The sequence below is a fragment of the Neolamprologus brichardi genome, chromosome 19 (genome assembly GCF_056152115.1).
Source record: "Neolamprologus brichardi isolate AB-2024 chromosome 19, ASM5615211v1, whole genome shotgun sequence".
Classification (NCBI taxonomy): Eukaryota; Metazoa; Chordata; class Actinopteri; order Cichliformes; family Cichlidae; genus Neolamprologus; species Neolamprologus brichardi.
Window position 1 is genome coordinate 13,586,722 of NC_142122.1, and position 18,943 is coordinate 13,605,664.

An 18,943-nucleotide genomic window follows, 5' to 3' on the forward strand; every position below is an offset into this window, starting at 1 on the left:
AAGATTAAAATTTGATTAATTCTACAGCTCGGCTTTGTATTATATATTCCATTCACCTCCATCATAATGGATAGGTCATTATTTACTGTGAAGTAATTAACTAACTATTTAACATAGAAGAGAGCCAGGTCAACTTCAGTTTCAACAGCTATTTTAGTAAATTATATTTTGTGTATTCATTGTTCCATGTAGTATTGCTCTGAATGTGTCTCTCCATTATGCAGAAGCAAAGTCAAAAGCAGAAAATATGCAAAAGGTTTCAGAAACCTTATTACTGCATATTAGTGTCAGAATAATTGTGGTGGGTGCATAGTTGCAGTTTCTTAGACCCATCTGTTTAGCCACAATTTCCTTTTCTAATTCTGACTTCCAATATTAGCCCCGTAATGTTTTAATCCAATCTGTTGCATCTGGAACGCTGAGTTTTTATTTAATTGGCGAATTCTAAGTACATGTGAAAGTTTGAAAATAAGCTTTTAAAAATGTTAGCATAATCTTACATGGAGTTGGGGTTACAAACTTGAAGCATATAAAGGAAAACACCTTTTTTATGCTCTCTCCTCCTCATAACTAGCACGCTTTACTGTGTCTAACATGCTCATTTTTACCTTGCTACTTTTGAACAAGAATGCTCTATAATCAAGGCATTTCGTGGTGGTTGTGAAATGACTGAAATGTAGAGTTGCCAGAGAAAAGCATGAAATTGGAATTTGGTCTTCTCTGCAAAACTTATCAGAGTTGCAAAATGAAATGGAAAATATAATCGAAACTTGGCTGTTAGTTTTCTTTTCTGTGAGAAAGCTGGTTTTCTGGGGTTTTTTGGTTTTTGTTTTTTTTTTACATGACGATTAACAGTTTTATTTCCAAGAAACTGTGATGGTTTCTTTTTAACTGAGCTGTCATGCTGTGTGACTTGACTCAATAGATCAAAGTTGAAAGGGAGTTTACTTTGGATTACTCCATCTTCCAAGCCATACTCTAACTGAACAAGTGGGGGTAAAAGGAGATAGCTAACCCTCCTCGTGTCTTTGATCACGTCATATTGAGTTTTCCTTTTCTGTGATGGCTCTTTGATCGTCTCCTTTACTCTCTCCACCCATACCCTGACATCTTTTTTAAATTTTTATATCTTTGACCTTCTTGTATTCAACATCTGTTGGCCTTCATCTCTCGTTTATCCTTCATTCAGAACTTTCTCACTGTGTTACTGAGGAAAATAGTCTTTTGATGTAAAGCAAAAACAGGCTTCCCTTAGAAGCACAGTTAGACCACCCGTTAACTTTTGATGAATCGCAGATGAATGATTATAACATGCTTAACACTTGAATTAACTTTATGAAATGGTTTAATTGTCTCGTGATTAGTCTATGATTAATAGAAGGGGTTATAATAATTTAAATTGCTGAAGTCATTACTGAAGATGCAGAGGTTATAGGGCATGCAAAGTAACTGTCAGAAAGCTATTGTAGATTTGCTGTAGTACACCCTTACACCACTAGTTGAAGACTAGCTATTAAATGATATGGAGAACTATTGCAGTACTCTAACTGCATCTTGATTTCTGGAGAGATTTACAAGTTTTTAAAAATTAATCTTGAAAGGATTTAGACTGTGCTCTTCTAACTAAAGTGCAGTAAGTTGGGTACACACAGCATCCTCTGAGCAACGACTAGCCTATGAAGTTGTAGCAATGAGCGTATTTTAGGTGTAACAGTATATACAAGGTACACTCAGTAAGCTAATAGGTTTTTTTGTTTTGTTTTTTTAAAGGTAACAAGCTTCCAAGTGCATCAGTGTAATGTTGAAGGTTGTTTGACTGAAATTGCATCTCCACTTCAGCCAGTTCGTTATGGGTGAAAACAGCTCCTAGTTAAATAAACTGGCGACAGTGAACCCTGTGAGCTCTCTCTTTGTCTTGCGCTTGTTATTGTAAGCAAAAGCTGGTATGCTGGTATTAATTTATTATATGTTGAAATGATGAGAGACTCAGAACCTACCAGTGCACACTTGCCTATATTTGTATGATTTCTTGGTGTGAAACTGTATATACAACGACTTCCACCATGATATTGGTTTTCCATTCTAATGAGACATTGAATCCAGCTTGGTATGTGTATAGCTCCTGACATTAGCAGACACTGCCAAAATAACAGAAACAGAAGAAAATAATAGCATGCTCTGCTGCTGTGGAAAGCTGAATAATTGATTTCTAGAGCCAAAAAATATACATTTCTGTCACAACAGGGTAAAGAAGGAAAAAGTTTCTCTGTGCCTGGTTCTGCTTACCAGTCACAGGTTTATTAAAACCTTAGCGTTCATGTGTCTGTTACACATGAACTAGTGTCCAGTTGCATGTCAAAGAAAGCTTATAGATCTAGTGTGGAGACAGTTAATGTAAACCAGAGATTTGTTTGGCATCTGACCTTGTGCTGCTATTTATTGCAAACTGACACTGAAACAGTATCCTGTAAATAGGCAATTTTTTCAATACGAAAGTATGTGAAAATATGCAGTGTATACAATGTAGGGCTGCAACAATTCAAGTAATTTGACTCTAAAAGATTTGCAACACAAATGCTTGTTTTTAAAACATTGCTCGCCATGGAAACACAAGCCACATTTGCGACTAAAACCAGACATGCAATACAAACATATTTAGGAGCAATATGTGAATAAAAAGTTTGGCAACATTAAGCCCACGCACACTGATAACTCAACAGCAGCAGTGACCATGACACTAGCACAGTTCAACTTGGAGTTGGTTTACAAACACATTGCGAAGAAGCGGTGCCGTTACTGAGAAGGTGAGCTCAGACTGAGTGATAGAAAATGTGTTTCTCACGTCCAAAACAACAGTGCTGTTCCTGTAATCACCAATAAAATCTTCACTGGGAAAAGCCTGGCTTCATCAAATCACCCGATCGACCAACGCTGATGTGAAGAAAAGCAAACTTTGTCGTGTGATTGTGTGGTTACCACTTACAGAGCTAGTCCTCATTTGCCCTTTTATAATGTCTTAAGAGTTAGCTGGCCAAATCAATACACGTGAGAAGTTGGCTGCTGCAACAACAAAGGAGCCTAGCATTGCTCTGTTCTTGTATCATCACAAATGTGACACTATCACTGACCAATTAAGCTTTGTTTTTGTTTGCCTTTTCCCTGGAACATGAGAGCTGATGAGGCATGTAAATGAACAAGTCTGTTGAGAAAGCAGTGAAAATTGGAAGGCAATGGTCTCTGTTTTCACCTCGCTTTGATCGATTAGCTTTAGAATAACAAACAAAAGTTCCTGAATAAAGTGCCCGTTAGCTGTTGTGCAATAAGCTGACTGTTTTCTCAAATTGATTTTTTTAACATCCAGGATTTTTGACAACAACCAAAATGATTTGTAAATAAGATTGTAGCGCTCTCAGATGACCTTCAGCTCTAGACACTGAATGATGATGGCAGATTTGCATCAAGACATTAAAGCCAATGTCAGTAAAATCAGTGCATAAGTATAATGGCTTTGCAGCTCCATAAATATAGTTCATTATTCATTTATTTTAATGACTAATATAGACTGAGTGGTTTTGAGTGATACACATAGGCAGTGATAGGCAATATAAGATCTGCACCACCTTGCAATCTTAACCTTTAAGAAGATTCACCAGACACAACTTTATTATTCTCAGAAAGATATTTTTCATTCACAAACATTAAGGATGAATTTGGTTAATAGCATTGTTGTTAAATCCGACCATATTTATTGGTAGCCTGATTTTATCAGCTGTTTTCATCTGTTTTTATCAATGTTTATAATGGCCATAAAATGAGAATTCAAAAAGTAAGAGATGAGAGAACCACCCTTGAACTATGTTATAAGTGCTGACGTTACATATGTTTTCCACTTGAGTGCACTTCCAATGTTTGAAGCTCGTGTTTGGAAAGCCACAGATGCAACAACTAGTTGACCCAAGCATAATCAGACAGGCTGTAAAGGAGTAAAGACATTTATCACACATAACAAATGTTAGGAAAATCTGTTTGTTTCGTTGTTTCATGTGTCTGATAATGCCATATATTCAAATAATATAGATTATTTATCTGTTATTTGTGCAATTGGAAGCCAGTTTCTTTCACTTTCTTTCACTTTTTCAGACAAACATTCGGAGCCTGAGCTGAGCAGGAGTACTCTCTCCCGAACCCTCCCCTCTACCTCCCTCTTTCCTCTCACACTACTGGGGTGAATTCGGCCCTTTACTAGTGACACATTTATTATTCACCCAGTTTTTACATCTAGAAAATATGCAGCTTAAAAGGTGATGTAGACTACAGTTATGTCAAGTAAAAATGAGCTGACTTGAAAAACAGTGGAAATTCCCGATCAGCACAAATTTTTTTATTTTGTGTATGTGACATACCTACAGTAGCTTCATTATAAAGTTAAACTTGTAACAGCCTATATTTGAATGCTGCTCATTTTGTCTTGATTTCACTGATATAAAGAAAGGTATTGCTTGTTTGTCAGTGACGACTAAATTAGTAAGATTGTTGGACTTCATTGCATCTCTAATTCAGCAGCTGGAGGGGGACTCCAGCTTTATGAATGCTTTCATTTATATGATTGTCTTTTTCAGTGTTTTATTGTGGAAATAAATATTGCAATAACACTTAAAGAGAGAATACAGTTTTGTCTTCTTGGGAATTCAAAGTTTATGCAGCAGAACACCGGTAAGAGATCTTAATAAAACTAATGACACACTTACCCTGAAAGCTCAAGTATCTAATTTGACAATATAGTTCACTCTCTTAAAGATTAACGGGAGATGAGCCTGATCTATTATACAGTTTCCAATTGCACGGTGGCTCATTACCATAATATAATCTAAGGAATACACAGGGTATAACCAAATAATGTTAAGCACTGAATGATACCACAGTTTCAATTGTCTGAATAAATACAGTATAATGTAGTATTAGTTCCCATTTCATGAAAATGCTTTTTGATTGTGTTGTGTTACATTTTTGAGATGGCCTCTGTGGAACCTGCTAAAACTACCTGTATATGCTTACAGAAAGAATGATTTGCAATGTATTTTAAGTTCAAACACAAAAAGAAGGTGTTCAATATGATGTTTATTGTATATACAGTTCTTTATGTAACATCTTAAAAAACAACTACAGAAGTAGAAATTGTTCGAAACACCCTTTTCTATTCTACCTGAACACTGAAAATGCTTTATCCTTCCAAGAAGAAACGCCCAACTTTAGAGCAGAAACAAGCAAAAAAAAAAAGAGCGTGGTATAAAATAATCTGAATTACAGCATCTGTCTCAAATCTACTTTGGGTTGACTTCACAGTCCACAATGTCCATCTTTTATGTACAGTATATGGAACAGACATGTCATCTTGTTCCAAAGGGGGTTTTTTTTGTTTTTTTTATCAGTTTTGATTTCCTCCCATTTCGATGGACTTAAACTTTTTTTGGCTCTCCACTGCCCAGCTGTGTCAGGCCTTTCGGACATCCCTTCTCTCACTGCACTTACAGTGCAGATTTGATAGTGTGCTTGTGAGTGGCATGCATGTTAATTGTGATAATGAAGGTCACCCAGAGGAGCAGCTGGAGTCGCTCTCTGAATTTACAGTACTCCCTGTAGGGAAGTCGCTGCCCGGTGTGAACCTCACCAGGATATTGAAAAACACCATATGCTCCCCACCCACCACCTCACACCTTTTCCAAGCCTGCCACTGAGAAATTCAATCACAGAGCCAAGAGCCTTTTGAGATATGTGTGATATTGTGAGCTCTACTGTCCAGACTTGCATCGATTGAAACAAAGAACAAATTGAACTAAAATAAGCTCTAGAAAGCTTGCCCTAGTCAAAGTTGCAGTCATTCCATTTAATCACGATTTTGCCAAGTAGGAATAGAAATTAATCAAAGAAGCGCCACCTTGAAACCAAGCTGCAGGAGATGTGGCAGAAATGATCTCGGCATTTAATTTGTACCTAACAAACACAATCAAAGTAGCTCAGAGTAATCCAGATTGTACACCTGCAGCAAACAAGTTAATATTGATGTTGGTGGAGCTCGATACAGACTCGTGCTGACATTCTTGCCATAATCACTGTTTTTGATGTGGATCCAAGTATGTGGGAGGGTTTTTTGTTGTTGTTGTTTTTCCTTTACTTCTTTTCATTTATTTTCTCTGGTGGACGAATCCTCTCTGTATATGATGGAAAAACTCCTGGGATGAATCTCACCTTAACTTTGTTTGCCAGTGTGACTTGTATCTACTTTTTTGTTTTCTCAGATCCAAAAGTAGGCAAGAATACCTTAGTATGCACGCAACGAGCATGCAATATTGAGATAATTCAAAAGATTTTATTTCATAAACCAATACCCCCCCCCCCCTTCCCCCCTTCCCCCATTCTTTGGATTTGCCTTCTGTTTAAATCTATAAATGTTTGTTTCATTAAAACAGTATTTGCTTAACACGAGAGATTTGGTATACTAAGAATATATAGTGAGATATCTTCTGTGCATCACGTTTTTATTGCATGTGTTAAGGCCAACACCTGGCAGTTAGACAACTTGATGTTTAGTGCTTGTCATGATTCAAAGGTTAAACAGGATATGGACTGGCACTTTGTGTCCTGTCACCAGGCCAGAGATGCCAGTCTTCTGTTCAGACTTCCTTTGTCAGCCCTGGGTGGTCTTTGCTGTGGTATTTCACATTAAGGGCATGGCATAGCACCCCTGCAGGCTCCCTGACAATGCGGTATCAATACACACTGTGTTAGTAGTGGGATGCCAAGCACACACACATACAAACAGGAGAAAATGCACATTTGTTTGGTATCTCATATATTTCTTAAGTAGAATGTGAGAACACCTGAGGTTACTTTAAAGACATGTTTCTTTTTAGTTTTTAGTTGTTAGGGTTATAAGATTCTCTCTTTTTTCCTGCACGACTCCATGCTAAACATGGAAGGAATGATCTCATACTTTAATACCAATCTCACAACCCCCAGCTGTTTTCCTACTGCATGGAACATCATTCATGGGAAGACCAGATGGAAAGCCATTGACTGCGGAAACAAATGAAACTTTTTCCTGCATGCTCACGCAATCTGTGCCCTTCAGTAACACTGTTTACATGTGTGGGTGTTTGTGACAAACCCTCCTCCCCTCCAGGGTTCATATTCACTGTGTCCTTTCACTCAGTGCTCTGGAGTGCAGCGTCAGCCTTTGCTCTACAACTGCTATTCAATTGGAGATGGGTTTCAGCTCAAGATGCGGTACAATGTCATAACACTCCGATTTACTCTTACAACCTGAGTCATACTATAAAACTATCAGTTTCAATTAGATGTGTGTTTGGTTTGAGACTGTGAGCTGGAGGGAAGCTGTTTTCTACATTGGACTGAAAGTCAAAGTAAATATCCAGCGTGTCTCAAGCCTAATGGATACTTAGTATTTCAGGTCTGCTTTTGTTGATAATGTCCCAGTATTCACGCTGTTAAGGGTCTCCGATTGATTGATTTGTAATGTCTTTATTACACTTGTGGTAAAACACTATGCTGCTTGACTTGAATTTACTTTTTTTTTTTTTTAATAACTCAGAGTACAGACTCTTTTACCTTGGTGTTTTCATTTTCTTTAGATTTACAACACTGTCCAGTTGAGCTGTCCACCTAATTTATTCTTTGGGTATATCTCATACAGATCTAGACTGTATTACAGAGCTGTGTGTCATGCTGAAACCTGGTTTAATGTATCACTGCACACATGTTCACAGTGCACTGCTGTATGTGTTTATGTGGCCAGATCACCCTCTGTTTCCTCCCTTGACACCTCTGTTATGAATCCTGCATTATTAATCTTTTTCTCCACTCCTCCTTTGTTCCTGAGAACAGGGATGATGAATTTAAACAGAATGAAGGGAAAAGCAATTAATTTTCTCACCCATGTAATTTGAATAAACTTTCACTTTTCAATTGACTTTAACTACTGAACAAATGGGCGAATTATTTTATCATTTTGAGACTCCTATAGTTAATTTTCTATTTCCATTTTCAATTTGGTGGTCAGGTTTCAGGTCAATTAGAAAGGAACATTTGTTTTTTTGTGTTTTGCATGCCCGTTTCCAACAATTGTCTGCAATTACTTGCAGTGAGGGCCTATATTTAAGTGGAAAAAAAAGTACTTTGCAAGCATTTGGGAACTGAGAAAAGCCGTTGTGGTTCTGACAGAAAAATTATTTCCCATATTTGCTTGATATTTTAGCTGCTCAACAGTCTTGGAGCCTCCTTTGTCATATTTTTCTTTTCATAATGCACCAAATGTTTTCATCGGATGATGGATCTGGACTGGGAGACTAGTTTAGCACAGGGGTTCTTTATCAGTGGAGCCATGCTATTGAAAATTCTTTGCAATATGATGTTGGAAAGTGTTATTGCTATACTCTGCGTCTGAAATGCTGCTTCTGTAACATGTTCATTTTGGACACAATTGTGTTACTAATTAACCTCATTAGATGTTTTGTTGCCACAGTCCTAACTTTTCATTATAAATGACAATATGTTATCAGATTAATAATCATTTTTTAATGACTATCAACATACTGAATGTGTTACAAAAACATGTTCCAAGCACTACAAACTGTGTGCTGACTGTAGCCATATCTTTTTATTGGAGACTAACTTCCTTTTAGTACTCAAAAAAGCCAGAAGCTTTGATCCAATTGCTTCTTTTGGACTGCTCGATTATGGCATTTTTTTCTTTGTTATTTGTCTTTAAATTTCAGCATCTTTAAACTTTATATTAAACAGGGGCAATAAAATTGGTGGAGGTGGAGGACATGGGTGGGGGCACAGGGTTGTCTAGTCGGTGGTTAGGCACAGACAAGGCGTAGTTTTTTATCATTAAGCTTGTCTCACAAGGTCAACCACCAGTTCCTGTCAGTCACAGTGCCCACCACCTGAGGTGTATGGGAGCATAAAGGCGTAATGGAGGCTGCCGCAGACTTGTACGCCATGGGAAACCAGTGTGAAAGCCATGGGGAGTGCGACATGGAGCTAGGCTCCCACAGAAACCTTGTTAAACTTGTTGACTTTCTTTAGATAAATCTCATTTCATCACCACATAAGGTGAACTAAACAGTAAGTAAGTTTGGACTTTTAAGAGGGCCAAAAGCATGTGACTGTGAAGACAAAATGAATTCTACTCTTCTTGGAGGCCAAAATCATAACTGAAAATAAAATCTGATAAATTAGGCAAACTTACTTTTACCATTATGGAACAATGAAAATTGGCTTTAATGAATAAGAAAGAGAACAAGAAGCATGATTGAGCAATATTTTAAGAATATGTGACATAATAAAAAAAATACAATTATAAAAATGTAATTTAAAAGAATATGTACTACTCCAGGTTGCCTTAATTTAAAAATGCCATTTTAATAACTCATGAGCTTTGTTGTACATACATAATGGAGCCTTCTGTTCTGCGCAAAGTGCATTATTTGCTAATTGTTTAGTTTCTTTAGCTGTGTTTATGACAGTTGTGGTTACTACAATTTTCAAAATTCATCTATGGTATTCATGCAGTATAATAAGCCCTAAAATATATTTGACAGTAAAAATATTACATGTAGATTTACATTTTTGACTTTGTGGACATGTACTGACCTTACTCTGTAAAACCTGTAGCCACATAATTAGCAAGGATCCTGTCTGCATCAGTACAAGCCAAATCTAAACTCCTGACATATTGAACCACATAAATTCAGGCACACACACACGGATCCAGGTGTCACACCACATCCGGATTCACATACAATGTAGATATGCTTGTACATAAGATTTTTACTTTTGAACAAAAGCTTACACACACTTTTTAAATGGGAACATCAAACAAATGTCAATCCCTGTTTTGTTAGCTTTAATCTTATAACAAGTAAACAGTGTATCAAAGCAGAAAGAAATAACCTTGTGGCATTGTACTTGGCATACTTGTACTTTAGATTAAAAAAAAAAAAATCAGACAAAAATCGTCTTTTGAATGTTGTCTCTCTCTCTCCTTTTTCTCCTTATAGCTTTTTTTTAAAGTGTACGAACAGTGAACAGTATGGGTTCTTGAATATTTGGAGGAAGTGCAGTAATGTGTACACCTGCTTTTTAATGTTGCATACAGTCAGTGCTTTACTAAACCTTGTCTAAAAGAGAACAGATGGGCTGGGAAATGAAATCTGGCAACAAGCTTGAAAAACACTATTTTGATTCATTTGATTTCACTTTTTAGTGCCAAAGGTAGAATACACTTGCTTGACTCACTCATATTTAATCCAAAATCCAACTGTCATTTCAGCTGTGAGCAACTTAAAATGAGCTGATGGGCAATCACAGAATAGAAAGTCAGACTACCCAGACAAGTAATAAATACTCTAGTATTTCTAAAATCAGTGGATAAAATTATAGCAAGCTGGACTTGCTATAAGAGGATGATTTACATAATAAAACTGGTGGTTTTACAGCATTTCCTCAAGAGGTCTCTCAGGATCATAAACAACATATGTGATTTCAGCTGAACGCACCGTTCATCTGGGCTCACAACCCGGTTATTACTAAATAAAGAATTTTGTCAGATCTTATTGAACCCAAGTTTGACACAAGATGTTTTTACTTTGAGCGCATATTTTCCAGGGAAATCATTTTAGGTAATCCTGAAGGAGTAAGTGTGGAGGAATGTGCCTTGTTTTGACTGTTTGACATACCAGTTCTTGCTATTGTGTGACGATATGCAGATTGGGTTGCGATGAGGTCTTTGCCTATTAATGTGCACCAGAAGGTTTGGCACATTTTGTAATTTTTCTACACAGAGATATGAGAATGTACTACAAAACCTGACGACCTTACTTTATGATCTCCCTCACTCTCGCTGCGCACTTCTTACTTTTTCAGCAAAGTGGAATATAGTTGTTTTTTTTAAATCCCATAATATCACCACTGTAGGTAAGGCTTCATTGTAATAAAATGTTTCCTTGTATCCCTGGTTTCTGGCTCCAGAGGAATGTCTGCTATGTGGATTGGAGCCTAGCCTAAATAGCTGAGTCCTTGGAGCAGTGGGAGGTGGATGAGCTCAAGGGAATACAGACCTCACAAGAGGCTTTGGTTTTTTCCCTGGATGTTTTCAGGAGTAGGAGAGAAGATGAAAAAGACAACTGCTATGATCTGTCGCTATTGAAAGTAAAATGGGTTTCTTTTACTTAATATTTTTTGATAATGTTTTTCTTTTGCAGTTACTTTATTGGAAAGTAGTACACAGAAAGTACACTGATTTCCTGAAATTGCTTCTGGAACAACATGGTCTTCGGTGATAATTTTGAAGCATCCTCTCTGCAGACACAAGTGCATTCAAGGCATGGCAGCAAAATGCTCTCACAGCATAGCAAATGCACTGAATCTCTTCACTATAAAGTATCATTTCCCCAAAATGTGTCCATCTGCGTACGGGTTTCCATTTTTCTCCATCCATGCAGTTGACAAATGGCTCCGTTACAGCGGAGTTCACCAGGAATGGAAGAAGTGTGGAAAAAAAAAAAATCAAAGATTAAAAATACAACATGAAACGTACAGACAGTGGCTGCAGTGGAAACTCCTGATTTCACTCTAGGTTTTTGTATGTTTGATGCTGCCTCCATTGACGGCAAGGACACTGCAGGTAGGCGGGATGTCCATGAATGCATGAGCTGCCTTTGCTCTACTGCTGGCCAAGCATAAAACAAGCTGGTCAAATGTTTGTTTTTGTTTCGTTTGTCACCTGCCTGTATATCTTTGCGTGAACAGAAAAAAACTGGCATATATTACACGCAGAAGATGATCAATTTCTGTAGTCTTGCAAAACAAAAGGGGAGTCTAAAGTTCAGCCATACTCACGAAAACGTCTTCAGTGGCTTTGATTTGAACTGAACTAAAGACGTTTTGGTGCCTCTGAAGAGAGTTTGAGGTTTGAATAGCTGACACATGATTTGTCAAGACTCTGGAATCCTTTTAATGTGTTGTCCTTGGGTAAGTGTTATAACTGGATGGATAACAAATGCGACTGCAGGCAAGAAGCATCTACAACAATGTGCGTTTTTAAAAAGCTCATTTGGCTTTGGAATTCTTAGCTTAAATGAAAGAACAAGTTGACTTTCAGAAGCTCCTACTAACAAGGACACTTGTTTTATTCCGAACATATTGTTTGAACATGATGGATGCACACATTTTTATATAAATGCTATCCATTCATTCTCTAGTTAACATTCAGTTTAAGCAGAATGTTAACCTTGTATTTTTTCCCCAATATAAATCCTGGTCTCCTGTTTGCTGTTTTAGACAGCAAGGGACCCGGCACTAGCAGGTATAGACATGCATCCAGGTCTATTCAGAGTTTTTTTTTTTTTACATGTTATTGCATTTCTGCTATTGTAACATCCCAAGCAATAAAATATTTTCAGTCATACAAGTTGCTTTGTCACTTAAAACTGAATCTTTTTTGTCATTAAGGGCATTATTGTAATACTATTGTCATGGGATGAACTGCTTTATTGTTTGTGCGATGTTAATCTAATGGTGTCTGTATCTGTTGTGTGAGAAACTTGTCACTGCTAAGAGTCGAAAGCTAATCTGTATAGCCGATATTCATCATATGGACTCCCTTTTACTGTTGGTGCCTTGTCACTGCTAGGGCACTGTCATGACTGAGAAGAACTTGCAAACAGCACTGACTTTGTTTTCAAAGCCATGAATAGACTATAGATGCCTTTGTTTCAGGCTGGTGTTGCCAGTCTAGCCTGTGCAGTGGTTCACTGGCGTGACAGCTTCTTTCTCAAGATCACAGTGTGTTCCAACTCGAGCAAAGTGGGGGCAGCTTTAAAATAGACCTGTAATCATGGACCCAGATAGAGGAAAAAAGTCTTAGACATGCCCTCAGACGACAGCTCTAATAACAAACAACAAAACTGAACCTGTTGACCAAACTGCTTAAATGTTTACCTTTCATTCTTGATACCAAGATAGGAGTTTGTAATACTGGACCATCCTCTAATCTGCAAATATAGATCTTCTTGTCATGAAATATGTAGTTCACGTACACTCATGAGTCACTTCATTAGTCACAACTGTTAACGGCTTGTTAACGCATTTTTAAACTAATCACATGGCAGGAACGTGGTGAATTTGCATGGTCACGATGGCCTGCTGAAGTACACACCATGAGTACACACCAAAAGTGTAGAGAAGGAAATGAGAGGAGCCTGGTCGGAGAGCTTCAAGCTGATAGGCAATACCTGAAATAACTGGTCATTACAACCAAGGTATGCAAAAGACCATCTCTAAACAGACAACACATGAAACTCTGCAGCAGATAGGCAACAACAGCAGAATGTGGTCTGAATTGGAAATTCACATCATGAATGTACAGCCAACAAGTCTGCAGCAACTGGATGCAGTCATGTCAACCTTTTCCAGAATCTTTGGGGAATGTTTCACGTACTTCATTAAATCGCTGCCATGAAGAATTAACAAAGTTCTGAAGGCAGAAGAGGGGAATGAGCAGGGTGTATTGTAATAGACAGTTTAAAGGTGAAATGAGCTAAACACCCAGCTGAAAAATGCCAAATGTTAATTGCTGAGATAAATGAAAACTATGATGTGTTTAAACAGTGATAAACAAGTTTTGAACTTTTTCCCAATCTTTTTTTTTCTATTATAATCACGTGTTGCCTTGGGGGTTAATAATGACTAATGTGGCATCATATGTTTAGTATATGATCTATCCCTGGAGAGCACTCTTTTGTTACAAACAGAAAAGCCCTAAGCCAAGACAAACAAACTGCTGCGCTGTATTTCTTTGTAGTCCAGCAATTAGCATCCATTAGCTTTTCTTACTGTGTCAATGACTGTGTCAAAAACCTGCACATGGACATCTAGAGTGTCTTTTCTTTCTGCCATATAAATGTAAATTGCTATGGCAACTGCATGTGCCTAACGCTGGAGTAAATAGACAATTGACTGCTGATGGAAAGAGCCTCATTTTTCAAGAGGTTTTTAGCCGACCTGTTTGAGATGGATGCTGCAATGCGTTTCTTTGAAGAAGGGAAACAAAGAAGTGAAATAATCAAAAACATCATGACATTGATATAACAACTATATAACAAGATGACTACAGCCTCTCAGTACAAAGTGAAGTAGACAGAATTTTGTTTATGGACACTTTAGATTCTTCTTGGTGGGTGAGTGATGAAACACTCGACTACAACACAGCGTTTCCCAGACTGTGCACATTATCTTCCATATCTCATGTGATCTTTTGTTATTCTCAGATTTTTTAGTTTTCAAGGCTTTGCTGTGCCGGGCCAAACTGTTGCTGCTCTCCGTTATTTGTGGCCTTTGGCTGCACGCTTTTGATAAGTATGAGTGTTGACATGACGATGCTGTGTTTTTATAAGGGAAGGAAGGTTTTAATTTTATGCCTATGTGGGTGGCACTTTGTTGTCTGCTCTTTTCATTTTCTCCACCTGTTATAATGTTGTTAGTTTACCAAAATATTTCTGGATAACATTTGTTTTCATAGTACTCTATTCGATATTTCCAACAATGCCGATATGCAATCAGTAATGCACACAATCATTGCATGATCTGTTATGTCGTTTACAGCCTGTGCCAGAACACCACCTCATGCTCACATTTCTATATTAACAGCCACAGCTGGGGTCATGTTTCCTTGAAGTTAAGTTGATTCCAGGAATTTTTCCTCTGATCTCTGCAGTCGGTGAAATATACAGTACGGGTTTCCCTTCAGGCAGCACTACTTGCACATAGCCAAACACAACAAGGGATCCACTGGAGGAAGTGAAAGCATGTCACCATCAGAGCATGAGAAAATAGTCAGACAGGAACCTCAGCATGGCCTTCCTCTGATAGCCAGCCCACATAGAAACAATGTGTTTGGAAGCTTTTCAGTGGTTGTGGTCATCTCTTGGCTTTTACTTGCATTAGTTAGTCAGGTGTTCTTTGTTCGGTCTCAATTGTGATACAAATAATGTTTTAAGGGTGTGACTACTGCAGTAAAAGTGAGAGAAATGGATCACATTACAGATCAGTTCATTTTATGTTCAGGAAGGGATAATGCATTCATCCATCTTTGTATTATCACAATAACTCAAACTCAGTGAACAGAATAATTGAGAAACCCAACAGCACCATAACCACTCATCTAAAAAATTCATTTTTTTTAGTTTTATAATCAGCAGAACAGTGATACATGATACCGTACAAAAAGACAAGCTTACTCTGACACTGGATATTAAGTATTGATAAAATGGGTTCAACGTGCTTCACAAATTCATAAATCTAAGTGAATATATTTATTATGAGAGCAGTTTAAAGTTCATTTATTACAAGAGCTTCAGTATAGGTTTTCTTCGTCCTTGATTGCTATTTCAATAATGCCAGCTCTTCAAACCTTCAGTAATTGTTTTAATATTCCAGGGAGCCACTCAGACAAGGTGGGAGTCAACAGCTGAATATGAAATTGATTTGAGAGGCTCAAAGGTGTCTGGCAGTTTGATTAAGATCTCTGTGTTGATGCCTTGACAATTTAGCTCCATGGCCTTGAGACAGCGGCTCTCTTTCACACATTCACTGATGCATTTCAGTAGTTCGGTCACATTGCAATCGTATAGTGAAAAAGATACTCAGGCAAACAGTGCCACCCAATTAAATTTGCTGTAATTTTTCTCCCCTCTTCATGTGAACCAGGGATGATTAAGTGTGCATTTGGTGTGCATTTCTCATGTGACATTTTTTTTTTTTTTTCTGTGTTATTCTAATCCTGGAGTCAGTGTGATTACTTTGAAAGCAGCCTGACTAGAAAAGCCAGTGATTTGTCAGTGTGCACGCTAATGCAAGAATGTGTCAGTCAGAGCTGCTCAGGCTTGAGGGGTCGTACCCATTCATATACATGATTTTATTTTTATCATCGTTTGTGTTCTACACAGTATGCTGTGGGTGCAGAAATTTACAACCAATGAGCCTTGACATCAGTGGCTGCTTCAGTATATTGTAAAGCTACTGTTGGTGTATGTGTTTGGTGTATTTTCATCATGTTGCATTCTCCTGCTGTGACTGACTGTTCAGCTTTGAGTCAGAATACATTTTGTGAAAAGGATTTCTAGTCACATTTCATTGTGGAGCTTGGCATCTTCATCTAAATAAAGAGACAGATCGTGCTTAACATTTGATAGATTAGTAATTTATCAATCTTGAGCCAACCTTAATTTCTTTGTAAAATTCAAGTTTAAAGGCCTTTCAAAAAAAAAAAAAAAATCTTTTGAACATTGGCTCATTTTTAGTCCAGTCCTTGTAACTCCACTTAACACTGACCTGTGAACCATTCACGCATAAAAAAAGCACCTAACACAAGGGGGATGGACCAGTGTTGTGTTCACATAATAACAGAAAACTTGACCAATTTTGAACTGTATCTATTGCAAAAACACATTTGTTCGCATTTCTTTGGTTAAATCTATTGAAAATACCAATAACAACAAAGAATGTTTGCACTAACAAAGTGATTCTGAAAGACCTGTTGACCTGTGTCTCAGCAGGGTGTGCATTGTGTCCTTAAACAAAATAAAAAAGAGAGAGAGAAATGAAAGAGAACAGAAGAGGTGGCAGGCCTGAAAAACTATTTACAGCAGGTGAACAAGATTTTAAAAGTCATACCCTTGAGAAATAAGAAAAATATAGCAAAGACCTGACCCAGGACTTGAGAAGATGCATGTGACGCTGCATGGGGAAATAACAAAATTGATTAAATTAGAAACACAGAAGAGATTTTTATTGTCATGCAATGCTATCTGTAGAATATCTGCTTGGCTTCATTTTTCATCATGGCAATGAGCCCAAACACACTGCCAATGCAGTAAGTGAGTACCTGGATAGAAAAACGCACAGTGGAACACTAAGTAATGCATTGACCTCCCCATTGACCCTGTTGACCTCCCCAGACTTCAACATTATCGAATCATTGTGGGATCATCTTGAGAGAGAACAGAACAAAAAGTAGCCAACATCCAAAAAGGAGCTTTGAATGTCCGTCACGAGGCTCGGAGAACTATTCTTGAAGACTCCCTAAAGAAATTAAAAGAACACTTTCCTAAGACAGTTCAGGCTGCGTTGAAGGCATTTAAACCAAATGCTGACTTTCAAATTCATTGCCATTGAATCTTTGGATTTCAGTGTATGTTTCACATTTCAATATATCATTGCACCATTCCCATTTTCCAGCAGAGCACAGAGAAATGAAGAGTGGCTTAAGATTTTTGCACCGTATTAATCAAAAAGATAAGGATAACCCACTTTTCCCCATTTTAAGATGGATATAAATTTGAAATTACATTTTTTTAGAAAGGACATTTGAATTAATTCAGAAAAGAATAATTATCATAATCCTTGATAATAGAAAATAAGGATTAATTCCTGCGCCATGACGAGTAGGCCATTTTCTACAATTTCTACTTGATAATTTTGAGGAGAGTAGTGGCTCTGTATTATAGCCTATCATCTGCCACCAGTGTAAGTAAAAGATAAATTATTCTTGCTGGGAAGTGAATGACCTTAGGTTCTGCATTTCTACCCTTCAGCACATTGGTTCATTACACCCAGCCTGTCGTTTGCTTTATGAAATTTTCTGCTTTCAAGAGCTCCTATTAGCCTTCACTGTGACACAAGACAGATGTGATCATTCTGTTCATCTGTTAATCATGGTTGTGATTCTCTATCTGATTGAAATTCTCAAAGAAAAGATGAGGAAGGTGTTGTAGGAAAGAAGAAGAAATGCTTGTCTTCCTCTATCTGTCTGTTCCACCTGGGCCAGCAACTCAAGTATGAACTGCAGCTGTCTAAATGGATACACAAAACGAATCCAAACATCTCTCATCTCATGGGAGTTTGCTTACTGACCTGACATTCAGCCCTACCTTTATTTTCCATTTCCAGAAACGGGTGTGGAAAATCTTTCAAAAAGTGAACCACAACAACAGGGAAAATGGAACAGCATAGTCTTGTTTTTTTTGTTTTTTTAAAGAAGTGTAGGGTAAAAAACTGGAGAGAATGCAGAGAAAGTGACCCACACACTTCCATCTCTCTGACATGACACAATGGAGGATGTGAGAGAGCGGAAGCAGAAGTTTGCTGCCTGGGTTAAAAAAGCAGCGCAGTTTGAACATTTTGTCCAAACTAAAAGCCTTGACACGTTACAGAAATCTGGTGGTCTTATTCTCAAATGCCAACACACAGTTAAACACAGAAGTGCAATATAAACATATGTTCTGCAATGCTTGGATAACTGGAGGGGAAGCTGAGGACAGGAGTTTGAGTGAAGCCTTAGTCATATATACTAAACTATACATAAAATACCCGAAAGAATATGCTATCAACCAGCTGGCAATTAACTCTAATTTGTACATACTAAAGTTACTGATTAAAAATCCCCAGCACCTAATAACCACTTTTAGATTATATTTTATTCATTTGTTTTTGGCGAGTTGTTTAAAAGCAATGCCCCTCACCCCACACCCACGAGCTCATATTATGTCTTTCAATTAGTTTTAGTCAGCAGTGCAGAAGAAATACATCACATTAGTGCAGAGACCGGAGCTGTGTCCCACACTGTGTTTTCTGGTGACAGAAACAATATAGCCAAGACTTTATGTTTTTCAAAGTAGTGTAGTAAAAAATATGGCATTATGTTGTTAGAGCACAACAGAAATTTATAGCGCAGTTTACTGTATATAAGATTACTGCACACAGATTGGTATGAATAATAAAAAAGCCATGTTTACAGGGCGTATCTGTTCAGGGTTAGGCTGTGTCTTCTAATAGGAAATGTTTATCATGGTCTCTGTTGCTG

At 37.6% G+C, this 18,943-nt stretch overlaps 1 protein-coding gene across 2 annotated transcripts in view; it reads left to right on the plus strand.

The window, feature by feature from the left end:
• The window catches only part of stxbp6 (syntaxin binding protein 6 (amisyn)), a 68,901-nt gene that overhangs the window by 35,375 nt on the left and 14,583 nt on the right, over positions 1 to 18,943 (plus strand). The window lies entirely within an intron of this gene.